The sequence below is a fragment of the Nerophis ophidion genome, linkage group LG06 (assembly GCF_033978795.1).
Source record: "Nerophis ophidion isolate RoL-2023_Sa linkage group LG06, RoL_Noph_v1.0, whole genome shotgun sequence".
Lineage (NCBI taxonomy): Eukaryota > Metazoa > Chordata > Actinopteri > Syngnathiformes > Syngnathidae > Nerophis > Nerophis ophidion.
Genome location: NC_084616.1, coordinates 47,982,335 through 48,004,413, shown reverse-complemented (window position 1 = coordinate 48,004,413; position 22,079 = coordinate 47,982,335). Strand labels below are relative to the sequence as shown.

Below are 22,079 nucleotides of genomic sequence, written 5' to 3'. Positions count from 1 at the left end.
GGATTGAGTGTATTTTCAATGTTCGTTAAGGGTTAAGAAGGCGTTAAAAACAAAACAAAAGAGGTGGGGGGGGGACAGAGAGAGCGAAAGAGTTATGATGAATGCGCATGCGTCGCCAGGCTCTGCTTTTTACCCAAAGATTTCAGATTTTTTATTATCTACAGCAGGGGTGTCAAAAGTGTGCCCCGGAGGCCATTTGCGGCCCACAGCTAATGTTTTAAAGGCACACACCACATTCTAAAAATACTATTAAAATAAACAAAAACAAACAAAAGTGAAATAAAAAACCTTAAAGGCTAAATGTAATTTAGAAAAAGTTGCAACGTTGACTAATAAAACAAAGCTGTTTTTTTTCTTTCAAACTGTCATTGCCCACAACATTATCAAAATCAAAGTTATTATGAATTATTGACCTATGCAAGTTTCCGATTACTTCAAATCAAATATTCCACCAAGAAAAATATTTTTGGTGGAAGATTTAGCAAATTTGTTAAATAAATAACCCAAAAATGTATATTTTGTTGTTTTCTTACTGTACCAAAAATGAACCGAACCGTGACCTCTGAACCAAGGTACGTACCGAACCGAAATTGTGTACACCCCTAATAAATATATATATATATTTTTTTTTTTACACATTTTCTACCGCTTATTTCCATATACATACATACACATATATACACAAATATATATATACACATATATAAAAGAATATAAAATAAAATGTATTCCTATGCAACTATTAGGTTATATGATAAACCTTCGTTTGCAGTGATGCAGTGAATGTATTTGAATGGTTTTAGGGACAGTATGGCTTTTGCTCCCTGAGATTTCAGCATGTGTTTCTGCAAGGCTGTAAAGGATTTTCTAACTGATGGGAAGCCTTTCTAATTGAATTGTAGACAAGAGTTCATTGAGAAGTGCTGTAGCTCTTCTTCTAATGCAAGTAAACAACCATTTAAGTGGGTCATGTCTCCTCAATGATTAGAAAACGGAGGGGAGCGCAGGCAGCGGGTGGCCAACATCTGAATTTGAACAATCTCTTCTACAGTGCCTGTCCTGCATTCAGGAAAAGTAAAACATGTTAATTTGTACACAGTTGGGGCTCACGCTTTTCCATCCCCACTCTGCAATTGGCAAAGGGCCATATAATGACCAAAACAAGTAAATATAACCAAAGAGAATAAAAGCTTTTCCAACAACTTTAAAAATAAACACTCCCATTCAATGAGGGTTTTTATTGGAGGGGTGTATTTGGGCAGCCACTCTGGCCTGTGCTGGATGAAGTTTCAGGGCCCCTAGGTTGGTTTGAGACTGATTAAGATGCAAGAGAAGGGTCTCAGTGGATTTACTGCACCAAGAAAACACAGATCTTAATTCTAAAGGGTGTTTGTTTACCTGCGGGTACATTAGGCTTTGGGTTAATAAAGTAATTTAAACTGGAAATACAAGTACAAATGCTCTAGTGTATACAATGTGGTATGACTAGAAAAAAGGTAGGTGTGCCTATTGTTAGGGATGTAACGATAAACAGGATATAATGATAAACCGCGGTAAAATTCCAGACGGTTAATACAGTTGAAATTTTTAATTACTGAAATACCGTCATTTTTCAATGCATTTTAGGCCACAATGCTTATTTCCTGAATACTGAAGTGCCGCAGCCCCTGCGGATGTGCACTAGAGCCGTTCGGCTCGCAAAACATAGTGGCGACTTCACAGACTTTCCTTTGAAAACGTTTCTCCGGGTAAACGTAGCTTTGTTTCTCTTCATTTCAAATCGCTTCTACGTCCATGGAGTTTCGGTGAGCGATTGAGAGCGCAATGCTGTTGGAGAAAAACATTTAATGTTGTAGTTTCATTTTGAACATGCAACTAGCGTCCTTCCATCAGATTCTGGGAATGAGAGTTACCATGGAGCATGCTTATGTGTCCGGAACGTTGCCACAACTTCTTTATAAAGTCTGCAGTTTATTTACTGGGATGGTCACTTGTCCTTTATTTTAAATGTTAACATTTTTAGTGTTCCAATAACATCAATACTAGCAAACATGTTTTGTCATTTAAACGAATTGAACGCTGTCGGTGAGGCACAAAGATTGTATATGTAGATGTGAAAGGTATCTTCACGTTTGTTGTTCGTTAAACTGTTGCACTGAAGTACATGGTTGTTGAAGAACAACGCTCGTTTATTTGACTTTATCTTCATTAGCCAAACTACTTTGTGTTTTATATTGATATCAAAAAGTAAACACCATGTTTTTGTTGTTTTTTTACATTATTTGTGTTTTTTTTCATTCCACAAAGTAATTACTTTAAAAACCATTCTTGTGACATAGCCTTTTGCAAATTTTTAATGGTTTATGACAGATTTCTGCTCAAACCCTCAATGGATATGTCCAGATACAGCTTGTAAATGTACACATTAGAACATTTAAATGTATGTATATAACCCTAAAATATACCTCTGTGAAAATGTAAAAATATAGATAAAGTGTATCGCGTAATAAAAAAGCTGACAAGCTGATACTATTAATGAACAAAAACACAAATATTTGTCAAATACATACAGTGGGGCAAAAAAGTATTTAGTCAGCCAGCGATTGTGCAGGTTCTCCCACTTAAAATGATGACAGAGGTCTGTAATTTTCTTCATAGGTACACTTCAACTGTGAGAGGCAGAATGTGAAAAAAAAAAAATCCAGGAATTCACATTGTAGGAATTTTAAATACTTTATTTGTAAATTATGGTGGAAAATAAGTATTTGGTCAACCACTCAAAGCTCTCATTGATGGAAGGAGGTTTTGGCTCAAAATCTCACGATACATGGCCGCATTCATTCTTTCCTTAACACGGATCAATCGTCCTGTCTCCTTAGCAGAAAAACAGCCCAATGCATGACGTTTCCACCCCCATGCTTCACAGTAGGTGTGGTGTTCTTGGGATGCAACTTAGTATGCTTCTTCCTCCAAACACGACGAGTTGAGTTTATACCAAAAAGTTCTACTTTGCTTTCATCTGATCACATGACATTCTCCCAATCCTCTGCTGTATCATCCATGTATCCATTTTGGTATAAACTCAATCGTCGTGTTTGGAGGAAGAAGAATACGGAGTTGCATCCCAATAACACTATACCTACTGTGAAGCATGGGTGTGGAAACATCATGCTTTGGGGCTGTTTTTCTGCTAAGGGGACAGGACGATTGATCAGTGTTAAGGAAAGAATGAATGGGGCCATGTATTGTGAGATTTTGAGCCAAAACCTCCTTCCATCAGTAAGAGCTTTGAATGGTTAACCAAATACCTTTTTTCCACCATAATTTACAGATAAATTCTTTTAAATTCCTTTTTTTCCACATTCTGTCTCTCACAGTTGAAGTGTACCTATGATGAAAATTACAGACCTCTGTCATCATTTTAAGTGGGAGAACTTGCACAATCGGTGGCTGACTAAATACTTTTTTGCCCGACTGCAGATAACGTGTATCTATAGAATTTTTATTAGATATTACAAATTACATGATGGTGTTGCGTTCACACCCCAACACTGTTTTACCAAACATAATGAATAATCATAATTAATAATCGTGATTGCAATATTGATAAAAATCTATTTTTTTGCCCGGAATCGTGCAGTCCCAGGTGTGTAGGACTAGACTTCATACAGTATATGAGCACTATTTTTATCTATATGGACAAAAAGTGATGTTACGTCTTATGTCCATAAGCTGCCATCTTGTGAAATGCTCATTTATTTTTATTTATAATATTATATTGTTTCTGTCATATTACCTTAGTGATAATGCTTGTTTTGCTTTAAAATGCACTAGGGCTGGGCGATATTGCCTTTTTTTTTTTAATACCGCAATATTTTTAGGCCATATTGCAATATACGATATATTTCTCGGTATCTTGCCTTAGCCATGAATGAACACTGGATACATATAATCAAGCAGTATGGTGATTCTATGTGTCTACATTAAAACATTCTCGTTCATACTGCACTAATATATGCTACTTTTAAACATTCATGCAGAGAAGGAAATCACAACTAAGTAAATTTACCAAAACTGTATTTATTAAAGTTATTAGCAGGTGACTTTTCAAATGATGCTACATATTAGCAGTAATGCTACTTTTGGTAGCAACGCTTGTGCCCCACACATGACAAATTAAAGTTGTCTATTCGACATATTAATTTGTTACGAGATTCGCACCTTCTTTCTCTCGCAACAACACGCTAGCATCACAGCTAATGTTAGCCACGCCGCTACCTCTCTGCTGGGCAAGGGCGTGTACGTATGTGACGTATGACGTGACAGTATGTGACGTATGTAAGAATGTGCGCCTGCTTGTCTGTGAGAAGGAGACACAGGAAAGAGCGAGGAGAGCCTGTAGTGTAATGCCTGCAGCTAAAAACAACTGCGTGAGAATATCTACTCGAATATTACGAAAGTCATTTTCTATATCGCACATAGACAAACCCGTGATAAATATCGTATATCGCCCAGCCCTAATATGCACATTGAACAACCAACCCCTCAAATACCAACCTTCAGGTAGGCCTGAGCCCATACGTCAATTAATTGAACGATAAATGAAAGTGATCTTTAAAACCTTGCCAGCATTGATAAATTGCCACGTTTGTGTGCGTTATCGTTGTTTCTCTCTTCCAAACAGGGTTCAAGAAGTTTCATTCTGTTCATCACTCTCAGTAGCTCAGCGAGTTCGTTTAATAGCAAAATTAGATGAATTGAGTGAACCCTCTTGTTAGGCAGAAGATTTAAATAAACCATTTTTTTCTCCTCTTACTTCGGCATACTTTTTGTCCCTCAGGATATTTCGCAGCTTGCACAGTCCCCTTACTTCCTTATCAGCATACAGCAAAACATGGCTAGTGCTAACGCTAAAAAGAGTGACACGTTTTTTGCAAAGAAAAGTGTTGTCAGTACTTTGGTTTTCGGGCAACAGGCATGGAACAAGTGACTGCACGGTGCAAAGTTTGTTTTAAAAAGGCAGCAGCACAGCAAACTTATTCCAGCATCTGAAACCAAACCTTCAGCATTGTAGGGCAAATGTAACTTAAGGATGCGATCAAAACCGCAACAACAAACAAACTACAGGCTAAAAATCACCTTACTCGCGGAATCATTTACACCAGGTATGTATGATACCACCACGTATGACAGAAGCACAATGCGTAGTCTAGAGATGCGCGGTTTGCGGTCTCATCCGCGGATAAACCGCGGGTCGGGCGGGTGACATGACGAAAAAATAGATTTTAATTAGATTTGGGCGGGTGGCGGTTGAACCATCCGGAAATATTTTATATACATGGTTCTGGGATCGGTATCCTTTACCATTCAAAGAGCCATTTAAGACCCGTATCATAAAGCGCAGAAGACAATAGGAGACGCTAATATTCTCTAGAATGACTGCCGTCAGTTACCCAGTTAATGAGTATTAGGGCGTGCTTTGAAGTCATTGGCTTTGTTGCCTTCTACAGCATGTACGATCTGCTTGCCAGTCCAGCAACATGTGTGTGGCTTCTGCAGACACACGCACACGACTGCAAGGCATACTGGGTGACACAGAGTACACTAATGGTTGTGATATAAACAATTTTGACACTTTTAGTAATATGCGCCACGCTGTGAAGCCACACCAAACAAGATTGACAAACATTTCGGGAGAACATCCTCCCAGTAACACAACATAAACGCAACACTACAAATACCCAGAATCCTTTGTATCCATGACGAGTCCTGTTATTTTATACACCCCGCTGGCAGCAACCGACACCCCGCGTCGGTAAGGTGGTCGGGGTTGGGCGCAGGGGTGTAAAATATGTTCAGGAATTGTCACGGATACAAAGGATTCTGGGTAATTGTTGTGTTGCGTTCATGTTGTGTTACTGTGAGGATGTTCTCCCGAAATGTGTTTGTCATTCTTGTCTGGTGTGGCTTCACAGCGTGGCGCATATTAGTAAGTGTTAAAGTTGTTTTTATCACAACCATCAGTGTACTCTGTATCACCCAGTATGCCTTTCAATCTTGTACGTATGATTGCGGAAGCTGCACACAACATGTTGCCGGACTAACAATGGGATTGTACACGTTGTTGAAGGTGTCAAAGGCAATGGCTTCATAGCACGCCCATATTCTTGTCATCAGGATGAATACCATTGGATATTCGCGAGAATGTTAGCGGCTCCCATTGTTATCATTACTCTGTGAAATGGGTTTAAATAGCTCTGTGAGTGGTAAAGGTGGCCGACCTCTGATGTATTTCAGCGGGCGGGAGTTGGGCGGATGCGGTTCTGATTAAATGTTAATTCGGGTGGACGGCGGGTGGATGACTACTTTGGTGATGCGGTTGCGGATGATATAATTGCCTATCCGTGCATCTCTAGCGTAGACCAATCACTAAAGTGTTTGCTCTGCACACCGCAAAGATGTGTGAATGAAAAAGGCTGAGTTTACTTTATCCACTTACTTAAACACTTTAGTCCTCTCAATTTTTTACTTTATAATTTATTTGGATACAATGTATAACACAATTTTTTTCATTTACCGAAGTATGTTATTCTAGACCAGGGACGCTCACACTTTTTCTGCAGGTGAGCTACTTTTTAATTGACCAAGTCGAGGAGATCTACCTCATTCCTATTTATAATTTATATTTATTTATTTATGAAAGACACATTTTTGTTAACAAGTTAATGGTGTTTAATGATAATACAAGCATGTTTAACACACATAGATTCCTTTCTTTCATGAAGACAAGAATATAAGTTGGTGTATTTGATTCTGATGACTTGCATTGATTGGAATTAGACAGTGGTGCTGATAACGTCCGCATTTTGAAATGGAGGAAAAAAAAATCCTCCTTTCTGTCCAATACCACATGAAAGTGGTTGGATTTGGCATCTCATTTGTCCAACTTGCATACTCGTTTTTAAACACTTTGTTATGAGAGTAGCATATGTGTGTGGCCCTTTAATGTCTGGCAGCAGGTGAGTGACGTCAGTGAGTGTGCGGGTGGGCAAACAAGTGAGAAAGCGGTCGCTGAGGGCGGGGGAGAAATACATTGGCATCAAACTCCGTAGCTTGCTAGCTTGTGCACGCTAGCTTTCTGAGACTCTTATTTTGTTAGCACAGGCAGGATGAAACAGGTCTTTTATGGTGAAGACAGGAACTGTGCAGTCGGTCTTTAGAGTTTTGACAGTAGGTACGGAGTCTCTAGAAATAAAATGTGTTTCTCTGCGTCCGCCCTGTTAGTGATTTTTTTCTTAAATATGAGCTCGCAGCAGCCAGCGTCATCTCACAAGATCCGCGAGTGCCGAAAATGTCAAACAACTGACGAAAGTGAAGTCTTGGTATGGTTGATGATTGCTTATTTTTATGTATATTTTTTAATGCATGGCTTGAGATCGACTGACACACCCTCCGAGATCGACGAGTCGATCGCGATGGACGTAATGGGCACCCCTGTTCTAGACAGAAGTTTTAAGTTTGCACTTTATTGATCTCAATGTTGGAGATTGTTTATCTGCATGCAATGTGCAATGCTACATTTTTGTTAATAAAAGTATTCTATTCAAGCTAAAGTATTGCTTTCCAAGGGAAGCTCTTAATTCAATTATTTGAAAATTATTCCATAAAAAGTACAATTTATATCTGGCCTAAAAAACATAATTCAATTTAGAATTTTGCTAAGAATAAGATGCGGTGTCATTTCACTATACTAGTTTTAAAAACATGTTTTGAATTATCTGTCGTATGTATTCAATGGTTTTTTCAAAAAGTAAGCAGGACTGCAGGCTTCCAGCCTGCGACAGAGCATTGCTTGTTGCTGGTGAGAAGCACAGCAATGTAAAAATTAGGCAAAACAAATATGATTGTTAAGCAAATAAATGTTCCGTTGTGAGAGTATTTCAGCTTCACACCATATGAGCAAGAACAATGAGCCCAGGCTTACTACTCTGACTCTCCAGGAATTTGCGTTGCTGCGATTGCGCCAATACATGCTAAATTCAACTAATCCCTTTGAATTATGCGTAACTTCACGATTTAGTCCAAGCTAGGTCTGGGCGATATATCGATATATGTGATATATCGCGGGTTTGTCTCTGTGCGATATAGAAAATGACTATATCTTAATATTCCAGTATATGTTCTCACGCAGTTGCTTTTAGCTGCGGGCATTACACTACAGGCTCTTCCCACTCCTTCTTGTGTCTCTGTCACAGACAGCGAGCGCACATTCTTACACACGTCACATACTGTCACGTCATACGTCACATACATATACGCCCTCGCCCAGCAGAGAGGTAGCAGCGTGGCTAACGTTAGCTGTGATGCTAGCGGACTCGGAGGTGCTGATTCTCATCCAAGTGGAGTGGTTATACGAGAGAAAGAAGGTGCGAAAATGCTAACACATGAAGGAAGAATTAATTCCCAAGAAAACGGTAGGGGGTCCATCGTCTGGCGGTGGTTCGGCTTCAAGCGGGAATATGTCGACTAGACTGTTGATGACTGAAGTAATGATATCAATCAAAGCTCCTCATCCCCCCCTCGGATTGTAAATAATGTAAATAATTCAATGTATATACTATGATGATTAACTTGTGTGATGACTATATTATGCTGATAGTATATATTTGTACCATGAATTGATTAACGTGGACCCCGACTTAAACAAGTTGAAAAACTTATTCAGGTGTTAACATTTAGTGATCAATTGTACGGAATATGTACTGAACTGTGCAATCTACTAATAAAAGTTTCAATCAATCAATCAATTAAAGACAACTGTAATTTGTCAAGTGTGGGGCACAAGTGTTGCTACCAAAAGTAGCATTACTACTAATATGTAGCATCATTTGAAAAGTCACCTGCTAATAACTAATAAATACAGTTTTGGTAAATTGACTTAGTTGTGATTTCCTTCTCTGCATGAAAGTTTACAACGAGCATATATAAATGCAGTATGAACAAGAATGTTTTAATTAATCATCATACCGCTGTGATTATATCTATCAAGTGTTCATTCAAGGCTAAGGCAAAATACCGTAATATACATCGTATATCGCGATATGGCCTAAAAATATCGCGAGATTAAAAAAAGGCCATATCGCCCAGCCCTAGTCCAAGCCCGCTTCCGTGCACATTTTTGTACATCAGTTTGTCCTGGAGTAAGCTCAAAAGCACAATTTTGTACATTAATTTATCCCAGAGTAGCCTCAAATGTGCATGACTGTACATCAACTGTAGTTGAGTCTCTGTAAAATTCCTGATGGTTAATATAACAGTTTAAAAATTCAACCATCATAAAACCGTAATTGATTTCTGTACTTGAATAAACTCATGGCACAATGATACAGCTCATTTTTCTGGAGAAGCAGCTATAGATTGCTCACCGGCAACTAGTGCTCCAATCTCAAGGCAGCAACTATCACGCCAATCAGCCGAAAACAAGATCGATTTTTCCCCATAAGAAACATCATAACCCAAACTAAACTTGTATGAACACATTGCTGTCCGAGCAACTAAGCTATTCATTCGTGTACATTGAATCTACGGGCTGTGTTCTCTTAGAATAGACGAACAGCTCTATACACAGAGGCAATGACACGGACATTTCTATGACATGTAGTTAACCAACACAACTTTAGTCCAAAACTACAAGATCAATCTTTTCTTTATTTTATTCTACGGATAATCTATTTCTATTAACCTATGACATGACTAACCTTTACAACCTATTTGACTTACATTATGATGTACATCCTATGGCTGCACGATTAATTGACATCAAGGTTTTATTTAGCACGGTATTACACACAAGATGCTGAGGTTTTTGTTTTTTTTCCTGAACTGCTGACCAGCAGTTTAGTGACAGACATGTTGGCCAATCAGAATTGTTGAGCCTCACGTTTGTTCGTCTCTCACTTAGACAGAAAGAAAGACCTCTTTGTGAATCGCTGTCAGCACCTGAGTGTTTATTTACCAGTGGAAATAACTGGACAGAGTGACCCCTCTTTTCAGTCATTAACAATCTTTGTCTCAACAGAGGCGAAAGCGGGGAGCTGCCGTCGACACTCACAGTACAGAGAGCCTTGGGACTCGCCGGTGAGAAGTGCTGCAAACTAACACAAAATAGGAGGAAAAAGATTATGTCCCGTTGTGGGAATATTTCAGCTTCAAATGGAATGAGCGATATCAGCCCATCTACACGGACGAATGAGCAAAAAACACCATCGTGATCATGATAGCGATAAACAAAAAGACAACGTCCAACCTAAGTTTTCCATCTGGGGAAAAAAATGCACTTCAAGATGTTCAATATCTATTTAGGTAAAACTTTTGCTTAGAGAAAGGAGTCCATTTTTTTGTTTATTCATTTAGAATAAAGGTATTTACCTTCCAATGACAGTAATAAGATTATTTCCTTTTAAATGGTTACTTGCATTATAACCACAGAACTTTTAATCAAATATTTTTTCACTTAAAGAGCATGATGTTGACAAAAGCTCATATAGCCAAATATTTTTGAAAGTAAATTATTGCATATTGTTCTAATGCATGGCACATTGAGACAAGGATATTGATTGACAGTCTAAAAGTAACTTGTATTCCTTAACTTGTTATACGCTTGTATGTATAAAATATAAAATCACTAATCAAATCACTTTGGAGAAAAAAATAAAATAAATCACAATTAAGTTTTTTCTCAAAATCGTGCAGCACTAGTACATACATTTGTTGTGGTACTCACTGGGTTAAATTTACCACCTTAGGTACATTAATTTGTTTTCATGTAAAAAAAATCCTACTTATTTTCAAAATGTGGCAGTGTGCCAAGTTTGATTACATTAGAAGGGAAACCCTGGAAAGGTAAGACACCAGGAAATAAAGAAACTATTTCCCGGGACAATATGGAAGTCTTGAAAGCTAAACTGAAGAGATATACTGTGTACAAACCAGAAAAAGAACAAAGGAGAAATGGGGGGCTGGTGCTTGAGCAGTGTTTTATATTACTTAACTTTTTTTTCTTCTAAATACTGGTACATATATATATATATATATATTGTATCTGCTGGTGTAGTTCTGTTATAGTTGCAAAAAAATAAAAATTAAAAACATTATATATTTTCTTAAGACCGAAAAAAATGATCCCAATACCAATTTGGCATTTTGACGAATATTGGCGCCGAAGTGATGCACAAACACAAAATAGATTACCCGGTTTACTTTCAAAATAAAAGTCTGTCTTCAGGGCGGATCGTATTTTACATGTTGAAACGTCCTAACGGGCGAGGATGGACATGAAGTCAACTTGTCAAAAGGTTTTCAGACCTTGACACAAATTTTTGAGGTCCAAAATTAAAGAATCATATACAGGCATTTCCTGGGCAGCTGTGTGCGTACATGGGGTCTTGCGTAAATTGCCAGCTGATACAAGGCCAGGAAGCAGGAGCATGGTTCGTGGGAGTTGTGCGTCTACAATGCTAGCAAAGGATGAAGTTACTGCTGTGTTGTTGCTTGCAACAAAAAAATAAAGTTGTCGTTCTGCAAGGCAAAACTGTGGTCTTTTGCACAAGTCAAGTCAAGTAAATCCTGTCGAAGACGCGACCGCTGCAGATATTGATGCACGGAAAAGTTCGGGACATTCCACGATGTTCACTTCAGTGTTTACTTTATCACATGATAATGCACAAGATTATGTAAGAGTCTGCGCTATTTCCGTGCACGGCAGAGCCACAACAGATTGCCGGGCAGCGGTGCTGTTCCGTGGCGATTACGTACTGGCATATAGTTTAGATAATAATGAGTCATATATTGGAATATGGGATCCATTATTGAAATTTATTTTAACTACTGCTTGGGTTCCCTCCGGGTACTCCGGCTTCCTCCTACCACCAAAAACATGCACCAGGGGATAGGTTGATTGGCAACACTAAATTGGCCCTAGTGTGTGAATGTGAGTGTGAATGTGGTCTATCTGTGTTGGCCCTGCGATGAGGTTGCGACTTGTCCTGGGTGTATAGGCCTTTCGCCCGAATGCAGCTGAGATAGGCTACAGCGACCCCGAACAGGACAAGCTGTAGAAAATGGATGGAAGGATGGATGGATTAACCTAAAATATGACTTATTTTATCTTTGTGGATAAGCCACTGTGACACTATTGTTCATTTATTTAAAGTTATTTAATTTTTTATAAGTGTCTGTAATGATAATGTCAATGAGGTATTTCTAATGACTGCCGTGTTGGAATTTTTATTAATATTGACACTGCTGTTGATAATATTCATTTTTGTTTGACTGCTTTTGGATTGTTTTGTGTAATGTTTGTGTGTCCTCTCAACTGCTGTTTATTGCTATTCTGAATTTTGCTGGGCTGGTTTTGGAATTAAAATTGCATTGTGGTATTATTGTGTATTGTTTTGTTGGATTAATTGATTAAAAAAATTAAAAAAAAAAAAGAAACAAAGAGCACGTTTCTATGCAAGGATAAGTATAAGGGCTGCAAATCTTTGGGTGTCCCACGATTCGATTCAATATCGATTCTTGGGGTCGAAATTCGATTATAAATCGATTTTCTTCGATTCAAGGCGATTCTTGATTCAAAAACAACATTTTTCCGATTCAAAACGATTCTGTAATCATTCAATACATAAGATTTCAGCAAGATCTACCCCAGTCTGCTGACATGCTAGCAGAGTAGTAGATTTTTTTCAAAGTGCTTTTATAATTGTAAAGGACAATGTTTAACAACTGATTGCAATAATGTAAATTTGTTAAAACTATAAAACGAAACAAAAATATGACTTATTTTATCTTTGTGAAAATATTGGACACAGTGTGTTGTCAAGTTTATGAGATGCGATGCAAGTGTAAGCCACTGTGACACTATTGTTCTTTTATTTTTATAAATGTCTAATGTTAATGTCAATGGGGGATTTTTAATTACTGCTATGCTGAAATTATAACTAATATTGATACTGTTGATAATATTCAGTTTTGTTTCACCAATTTTGGTTTGTTCTGTGTCGTGTTTGTGTCTCCTCTCAATTGCTCTGTTTATTGCAGTTTTGAGTGTTGCTGGGTCAGGTTTGGTTTTGGAATTGGATTGCATTGTTATGGTATTGCTGTGTAGTGGTTTGTTGGATTGATTAACAAAAATAAATCGATTTAAAAAAAATGAGAATCGATTCTGAATCGCACGTGAGAATCGCGATTCAAATGCGAATCCATTTTTCCCCCCACACCTCGAATAGGTATGTATGAATGAAACATGAAGAAGAAGATGACTGTAGCCAATACGAGTGTTGCAGTTAAAAGTAAGATAGCGTCCTGTCATGCTAGCTGATATACAAGCTAATGTTTAAATGAACCGACCCCGGCTAGATGATTGTCAGCCAAACGATGGCGAAAAACACCTACCTGAAAGCTACCAAGGCCATTTAGAAAAGCAAGACATTAGCAAAAAGTGTGAAAACATGAAGAATAAGGGGCCGAGGCGCGTACACGACCCAGACTCCTTCGTTTAAACAGGTGTGTGTTTATTCGGCTATAATGGCGAACATGTCACTTCCACCGGAGCGTGTGATGCAGTGAAACGAAACGCGTTGGTATTAGTTGGAAAATAAGAAAAGAAAAGATAAGTAGCATTTTAAACACAAACCTTGTGTCGAGAAGAATGGGTTAAACAGAGCCGCGTTACAGTAGCTTCCAGTCGTTAGTCGTCTACACGTCCATGGTTGAATGCTGTGTGTGTTGCATGTCGGCGGGCTTACCTTCCACCATCCGACCGAGGACGACGTGAAGTAGGTGAAGTGATGATGGCTGCTAGCTAACATGTCTTCAGTCACATGGTATAATGCGCCCAGCTGCCGAGAGCATGTTAGGACCTCCCCGTCTGCCTGCCTGCCTGCTTGCTTGCCTGCCTGAATGCCTGCTGCCCGCCTTCTGTCCGCCCGTAGCCCCAGCAAAGCTAGCGAACATTTGTTTTACCCATATCTTTCAATACTCATACATCGATAAATTATGGATCTTCCCAAACGGATTACATAGTCCTCCCAATAGCCGCAGCAGTGTTTGAGCAAGTGACTCTAGTGTTACTGTTCATCGGACTCAACCATACCTGCCCCAGTAGACAGTCTGTGTACATTTCTGAATTAAATTGAAAAAGGTCTCCCAAATTCCAATTCAAATCCATAAATATGGTTGGATGTGGCAATCAGGAAGTAGATTTCAAATTCTAATTGAAGGTCTTAGAATCGAAATTCTCCCACATCATGTTTTTATATGAACAACAAAGTCATTTTAATGTGGCATATGCCACATCATCAAACGTGGCCCGCCCCATCATCCTATATGGCCTGCCACATCATTTTATGTGACCCGCCACATCATTCTTTATGGCCCCCCACATAATTTTATGTGAACCACCGCATCATTCTATATGGCCTACCACATATTTATATGTTGCCCATCGCAATCTTTGTATATGGCCCGCCATATAATTTTATGTGGCTCACTGCATCATTGTACATGGCCCGCCACATAATTTTACGTGGTCCGGCACATCATTCAATATGGTCCGCCACATAATTTTATGTGGAACTCCATGTAAATTCAATTTGGCCTGCAAGGGCATTCTACATGGTCCGCCACGCCATTTTAGTTGGCCCACCACATCATTCTAATTGGCCTGCCACATCATTTAACGTGGGCTGCCACCTAATATTATGTGACCCGCCGCATCATTCTATATGGCCCGCCACGTAATTTTATGTGACCCACCAAACCATTCTATGTGGCCCACCCCGTCATTCAATATGGCCAGCCACATAATTTTATGTGGACTGCCATGTAATTTTAATGTGGCCCTCCGCGGCATTCTATATGGCCCCCCACGTAATCTTATGTAGCACGCCACCTAATTTTATGTGACCCGCCACATCATTCTATATGGCCCGCCACATAATTTTATGTGGACCTCCATGTAAATTAAATTTGGCCTGCAAGGGCATTCTACATGTACCGCCACATAATTGTATTTGGCCCGCTACATCATTCAGAATTGCCTGCCACATCATTTAACGTGGGCTGCCACATAATATTATGTGACCCGCCACATAATTTTATGTGACCCGCCAAACCATTCTATGTGGCCCACCGCATCATTCAACATGGCCCGCCACCAAATTTCATGTGGCCCGCCACATAATTTCATGTTTCCTGCTACGTCATTCAATATGGCCAGCCACATAATTTTATGTGGACTGCCATGTAATTTTAATTTGGCCCATCACGTCATTCTATATGGCTGGCCAAATCATTTTATATGGCCTGCCACGTCATTTTATGTGACCTGTCACATCAATCTATATCGCACACCACATAATTTTTATGTGGCCTGCCACGTCATTCTATAGGGCCCCCCACATAATCTTATGTGGCCCGCCACCTAATTTTATGTGACCCGCCACATCATACTATATGGCCCCCCCACATCATTTTATGTGAACCACCGCTTCATTTATATGTGACCAACCAATTCATTCTATATGGCCCGCCACATAATTTTATGTGGCCCGCCTCGTCATTCTATATGGCCCGACACATCATTCAAAATGGCATGCCACATAATTTTATGTGGACCTCCATGTAAATTTAATTTGGCCTGCAAGGTCATTCTACATTATCCATCCATCCATCCATCCATCCATCCATCCTCCTCCGCTTATCCGAGGTCGGGTCGCGGGGGCAGCAGCCTAAGCAGGGAAGCCCAGACTTCCCTCTCCCCAGCCACTTCGTCTTGCTCTTCCCGGGGAATCCCGAGGGGTCCCCAGGCCAGCCGGGAGACATAGTCATCCCGACGTGTCCTGGGTCTTCCCCGTGGCCGCCTACCGGTTGGGTGTGCCCTAAACACCTCCCTAGGGAGGCGTTCGTGTGGCATCCTGACCAGATGCCCGAACCACTTCATCCGGCTCCTCTCGATGTGGAGGATCAGTGATTTTACTTTGAGTTCCTCCCGGATGACAGAGCTTCTCACCCTATCTCTAAGGGAGAGCCCCGCCACACGGCGGAGGAAACTCATTTCGGCCGCTTGTACCCGTGATCTTGTCCTTTCGGTCATGACCCAAAGCTCATGACCATAGGTGAGGATGGGAACGTAGATCGACCGGTAAATGGAGAGCTTTTCCTTCTACATTCTACATTATCCGCCACATAATTTTTATGTGGCCTGCCACATCATTTAAAGCGGGCTGCCACATAGTTTTATGTGACCCGCCACATCATTCTACATGGCCCCCCATATATTTTATGTGAACCACCGCGTCATTCTATATGGCCTACCACATATTTATATGTAGCCCATCACAATCTTTGTAAATGGCCCGCCACATCATTTTACGTGGCCTGGCACATCATTCAACATGGCCCCCCCACATCATTTTATGTGAACCACCGCTTCATTCTATATGGACCACCACATATTTATATGTGACCAACCAATTCATTCTATATGGCCCGCCACATAATTTTATGTGGCCCGCCGCGTCATTCTATATGGCCCGACACATCATTCAAAATGGCCTGCCACATAATTTTACGTGGACCTCCATGTAAATTAAATTTTGGCCTTCAAAGGCATTCTACATGGTCCGCCACATCATTCTCTATTGCCCCCCACAACATTTTATGTGGCCCACCGCATCATTCTACAAATCCCGTTTCCATATGAGTTGGGAAATTGTGTTAGATGTAAATATAAACGGAATACAATGATTTGCAAATCATTTTCAACCCATATTCAGTTGAATATGCTACAAAGACAACATATTTGATGTTCAAAGTGATAAAAAAAAAAATTCTTGCAAATAATCATTAACTTTAGAATTTGATGCTAGCAACATGTGACAAAGAAATTGGGAAAAGTGGCAATAAATACTGACAAAGTTGTGGGATGCTCATCAAACACTTATTTGGAACATTCCACAAGTGTGCAGGCTAATTGGGAACAGGTGGGTGCCATGATTGGGTATTAAAAACAGCTTCCCAAAAAATGCTCAGTCTTTCACAAGAAAGGATGGGGCAAGGTACGCCCCTTAGTCCACAACTGCGTGAGCAAATAGTCAAACAGTTTAAGAACAACGTTTCTCAAAGTGCAATTGCAAGAAATTTAGGGATTTCAACATCTACGGTCCACAATATCATCAAATGATTCAGTGAATCTGGAGAAATCACTCCACGTAAGCGGCATGGCCGGAAACCAACATTGAATGACCGTGACCTTCGATCCCTCAGACGGCACTGTATCAAAAACCGACATCATTCTCTAAAGGATATCACCACATGGGCTCAGAAAAATTTCAGAAAACCACTGTCACTAAATACAGTTTGTCGCTACATCTGTAAGTGCAAGTTAAAGCTCTACTATGCAAAGTGAAAGCCATTTATCAACAACATCCAGAAACGCCGCCGTTGCAAAGTGTTTTCCACTTTGCATCAGTCCATCTAAGATGGACTGATGCAAAGTGGAAAAGTGTTCTGTGGTCTGACGAGTCCACATTTCAAATTTTTTGGGAAATATTCGAGACCGTGTCATCAGGACCAAAGGGGAAGCGAACCATCCAGACTGTTATTTACGCAAAGTTCAAAAGGCAGCATTTGTGATGGTATGGGGGTGCTTTAGTGCCCAAGGCAAGGCTAACTTACACATCTGGGAAGGCACCATTAATGCTGAAAGGTACAGGTTTTGGAACAACATATGCTGCCATCTAATCACCGTCTTTTTCATGGACGCCCCTGCTTATTTAAGCAAGACAATGCCAAGCCAGATTGAGCATGTGTTACAACAGCGTGGCTTCGTAAAAAAAAGAGTGCGGGTACTTTCCTGGCCCGCCCGCAGTCCAGACCTGTCTCCCATCGAAAATGTGTGGCGCATTATGAAACGTAAAATACGACAGCGAGACCCCGGACTGTTGAACGACTGAACCTCTACTTAAAACAAGAATGGGAAAGAATTCCACTTTCAAAGCTTCAACAATTAGTTTCATCAGTTCCCAAACGTTTATTGAGTGTTGTTAAAAGCAAAGGTGATGTAACACAGTGGTGAACATGCCCTTTCCCAACTACTTTGGCACGTGTTGCAGCCATGAAATTCTAAGTTAATTATTATTTGCAAAAAAAATAAATAAAGTTTATGAGTTTGAACATCAAATATGTTGTCTTTGTAGTGCATTCAACTGAATATGGGTTGAAAAGGATTTGCAAATCATTGTATTCTGTTTATATTTACATCTAACAGAATTTCCCAACTCATATGGAAACGGGGTTTGTATGTGGCCCACTGCGTCATTTTAAATGGCCCGCCACAGAATTTTATGTGACCGGCCACATCATTCCATATGGCCCGCCACGTAGTTTTAATTTGGCCTGCAAGGTCCTTCTACATGGTCCGCTACATCATTCTATATGGCCTGCCACATCATTTAATGTGGTCTGCCACCTAATTTTATGTGACCCGCTACATCATTCTTTATGCCCCCTCTCATAATTTGATTTGGCCCACTGCATCATTCAATATGGCCCGCCACATAATTTTATGTGGCCCACCGCGTCATTCTACATGTGCTGCCACATAATTTTACATGGCCCGCCACGTTGTTTTAATTTTTCCTGCAAGGTCATTCTACATGGTCCGCCACATCATTCTATATGGCCTGCCACATCATTTAATGTTGGCTGCTACCTAATTTTATGTGACCCGCCACATAACTATGTGACCCGCTACACCTTTATATATGGCCCACCACGTAATTTCTTGTGGACCTCCATGTAATTTTAATTCGGCCCTCAATGTCATTCTACATCAGGGGTTCCAAACGTACAGCCCGGGGGCAACAATAGTTGCCTTGGCAAATTGTATAACGAGTCTGCCAAAAATATGAATTATACTAATATAAACCGCTGCCTTGTTTTAATGAATACTTAGGCCTACTACGCCACTGTATTTGAATGTTGGTCATTATGGTGGTACATGGTGAGCAAAGTGTTTTCTTCTTCCGCTTATCCGAGGTCGGGTCGCGGGGGCAGCAGCCTAAGCAGGGAAGCCCAGACTTTCCTCTCCCCAGGCACTTCGTCCGGCTCTTCCCGTGGGATCCCGAGGCGTTCCCAGGCCAGCCGGGAGACATAGTCTTCCCAACGTGTCCTGGGTTTTCCCTGTAGCCTCCTACCGGTTGGACTTTCCTTAAACACCTCCTTAGGGAGGTGATTGGGTGGCATCCTGACCAGATGCCCCGAACCACCTCATCTGGCTCCTCTCGATGTGGAGGAGCAGCGGCTTTAGTTTGAGCTCCCCTCCGATGGCAAAGCTTCTCACCCTATCTCTAAGGGAGAGCCCCGTTACCTGGCGGAGGAAACTCATTTTGGCTGCTTTTACCCGTGATCTTGTCCTTTCGGTCATAACCCCAAGCTTATGACTATAGGTGAGGATGCAAACGTAGATCGACCGGTATATTGAGAGCTTTGCCTTCCGGCTCAGCTCCTTCTTCACCACAACGGATCGATACAGCGTTCACATTACTGAATGCGCCGCACCGATCCACCTCTCGATCTCCCGATTCACTATTACCTCACTCGTGAACAAGACTTCTAGGTACTTGAACTCCTCCACTTGGGGCAGGGACTCCTCCCCAACCCAGAGATGGCACTCCATCCTTTTCCAGGCGAGGACCATGGACTCAGACTTGGGGGTGCTGATTCTCATCCCTGTTGCTTCACACTCGGCTGCAAACCGATCCAGTGAGAGCTGAAGATCCTGGCCAGATGAAGCCATCAGGACCACATCATCTGCAAAAAGCAGAGATCTAATCCTGTAACGCCTTGACTGCGCCTAGAAATTCTGTCCATTAAAGTTATGAACAAAATCGGTCACAAAGGGCAGCCTTGGCGGAATCCAACCCTCACTGGAAACGTTCCGACTTACTGCCAGCAATGCGGACCAAGCTCTTACACTGATCGTACAGGGAGCGAACCGCCACAACCAGTCAGTCCGATACCCCGTACTCTCTGAGCACTCCCCACAAGACTTCCTGAGGGACATGGTCGAATGCCTTCTCCAAGTCCACAAAGCACATGTAGACTGGCTGGCCAAACTCCCATGCACCCTCAAGGACCCTGCCGAGAGTATAGAGCTGGTCCACAGTTCCACGACCAGGATGAAAACCACACTGTTCCTCCTGAATCCGAGGTTCGACTATCCAGCGTAGCCTCCTCTCCAGTACACCTGAATAAACCTTACCGGGAAGGCTAATGAACAATGCATTTCCGACTTATTATGCCCACGGGGACTATAGAAAATGGTAATCTATTCAGGGATATAATATATTTGACATTAAGGAAGAAAAACACCACCATAAGCTTAAGTACTGTAATGACAACAAACACACTGGTCTCAATGGAAAGATTAAACACAAAAGTAAGTTTTATGACCCTCCCACATTCCCAAAACAAGCATGTTGGGTTAAACAAAGACTGTACATTGCCCAGAAGTGTGAATGTTTCTCCTGTGATGAATGTTTATGTTATGAGGCCCTATGATGGATGTTTATAGTATGAGGCCATCATGACAATTCAATGAATTACTCTATGTAATATTGATGAACTTGATTATAAGTATAAGAAATTCATCCAAACAGCATTTTTGTGTGGAAATGACATACAACACTAGTATAAATATCCTAATACATTTGCAAAAAACACTAAAACAAATGACAGATTGTCAGTGAGATACTTACTCCAGAAAAAAAGGCACTGTTAAGAATTGTGACATGCATTGTACTGCTTTGTATCAACTTTGACATTATTGTGACATATGTTAAGTAAACAATAGTGGCTTATGTAATATTTACATGTTGGCCTACATACGTACAACTACTGTATTGCCCAACTTCCAATGCCCTCTTGCAGATAATGAGAAAAACAAAAGAGCAGCCAATCAGCAGTGGCAAAGGATTCGCTTCTGTTGCGTAAAGGAGACATTTATGGAGACAATGCAGACAATAATGTACAGTGCTTCTGTACAGTATGTGCCATTTAAGAGAATGCTGCATTACCACTGTTAGACTAAAGCATTATCTTGTACAAGCATTCCTAACACACCCTGTTTAAAATCGGTTCTGAGCATACTGTACACTTATAGCAATCAAGGGGTTCTTTGTGAAAGACACAGGCAGATAAATACCTGTTTTGCTCTTCCAGCTCTGAGATCTGTGTTTATTAGTTTAAGTTTTGAGCGAAATAAACTGTTTTTGACATAGAAAAACTTCACCCCTTTTAGATTCTTGGAGCAGGCTTAAAGATACGGTGCATCGCTTACTGAACATGGCAGGGTGTGCATCTTAATTATTAATGTTGTTTTTAGTTTTTAAAAGTTGATGGTGTTATACTATTCAAGACTTAAGAGGGGGGGATGTGACAATTGACATTTTAGACCTTGGCCAGTGAAGACATGAACCTCTGAACCTCATGCTGAAACAATGGTGTCTGTTGTTGTTGTTCAGCTTTCACCCCATGTCATTTCATGCTTTATGCTTTCACAGTCAGAAAATAATAACAAGATGAGCTGAGAAGACCCACAGCTTTAGTCAGCAATGCTCAGCAGGTCATTTAGTTACCAGGGAAGGTAATTATACCATTACTTTTTGGAAAACCTTGAAATATCTGGCATCAAAATGCATTAAATCGATACGGTGCCAATTCCCGTTACCTGGGAATCAATACTCAACGGTACCAATTTTTGGTACTTTTGTGTGTGTTAACAATAACTGTTTAATAATAAAACCAAATTTTTTCAACATGTAACATTTAGAAATGAGCTGATTATAATAAATGTGCTATCAAGTTATTATATTTTGTTTTCTTATACCCACTCTGAGTCTCTTTTGCAAGTATTGTATAAAAGACTTTGCATGCCGTTGCAATTCCAAGACGTTAGATGGCAGCAGGCCTGGGCGATAAATCGATTTTTTTGATAAATTAAAGTTTTTTGTTGTAAA

At 40.4% G+C, this 22,079-nt stretch overlaps 1 protein-coding gene across 4 annotated transcripts in view; it reads right to left on the bottom strand.

The window, feature by feature from the left end:
- The window catches only part of spsb1 (splA/ryanodine receptor domain and SOCS box containing 1), a 31,121-nt gene extending 17,092 nt beyond the window's left edge, over window positions 1-14,029 (bottom strand). For 2 of the 4 annotated variants that reach the window (XM_061903979.1, XM_061903980.1), the window contains exon 1: window positions 13,694-14,029. The gene's annotated coding sequence lies outside the window, so the exon portion shown is untranslated. The remainder of the gene's footprint in view (window positions 1-13,693) is intronic. The other 2 variants (XM_061903978.1, XM_061903981.1) reach the window with 1 other exon arrangement.
- Window positions 14,030-22,079: the final 8,050 nt, after the last annotated feature.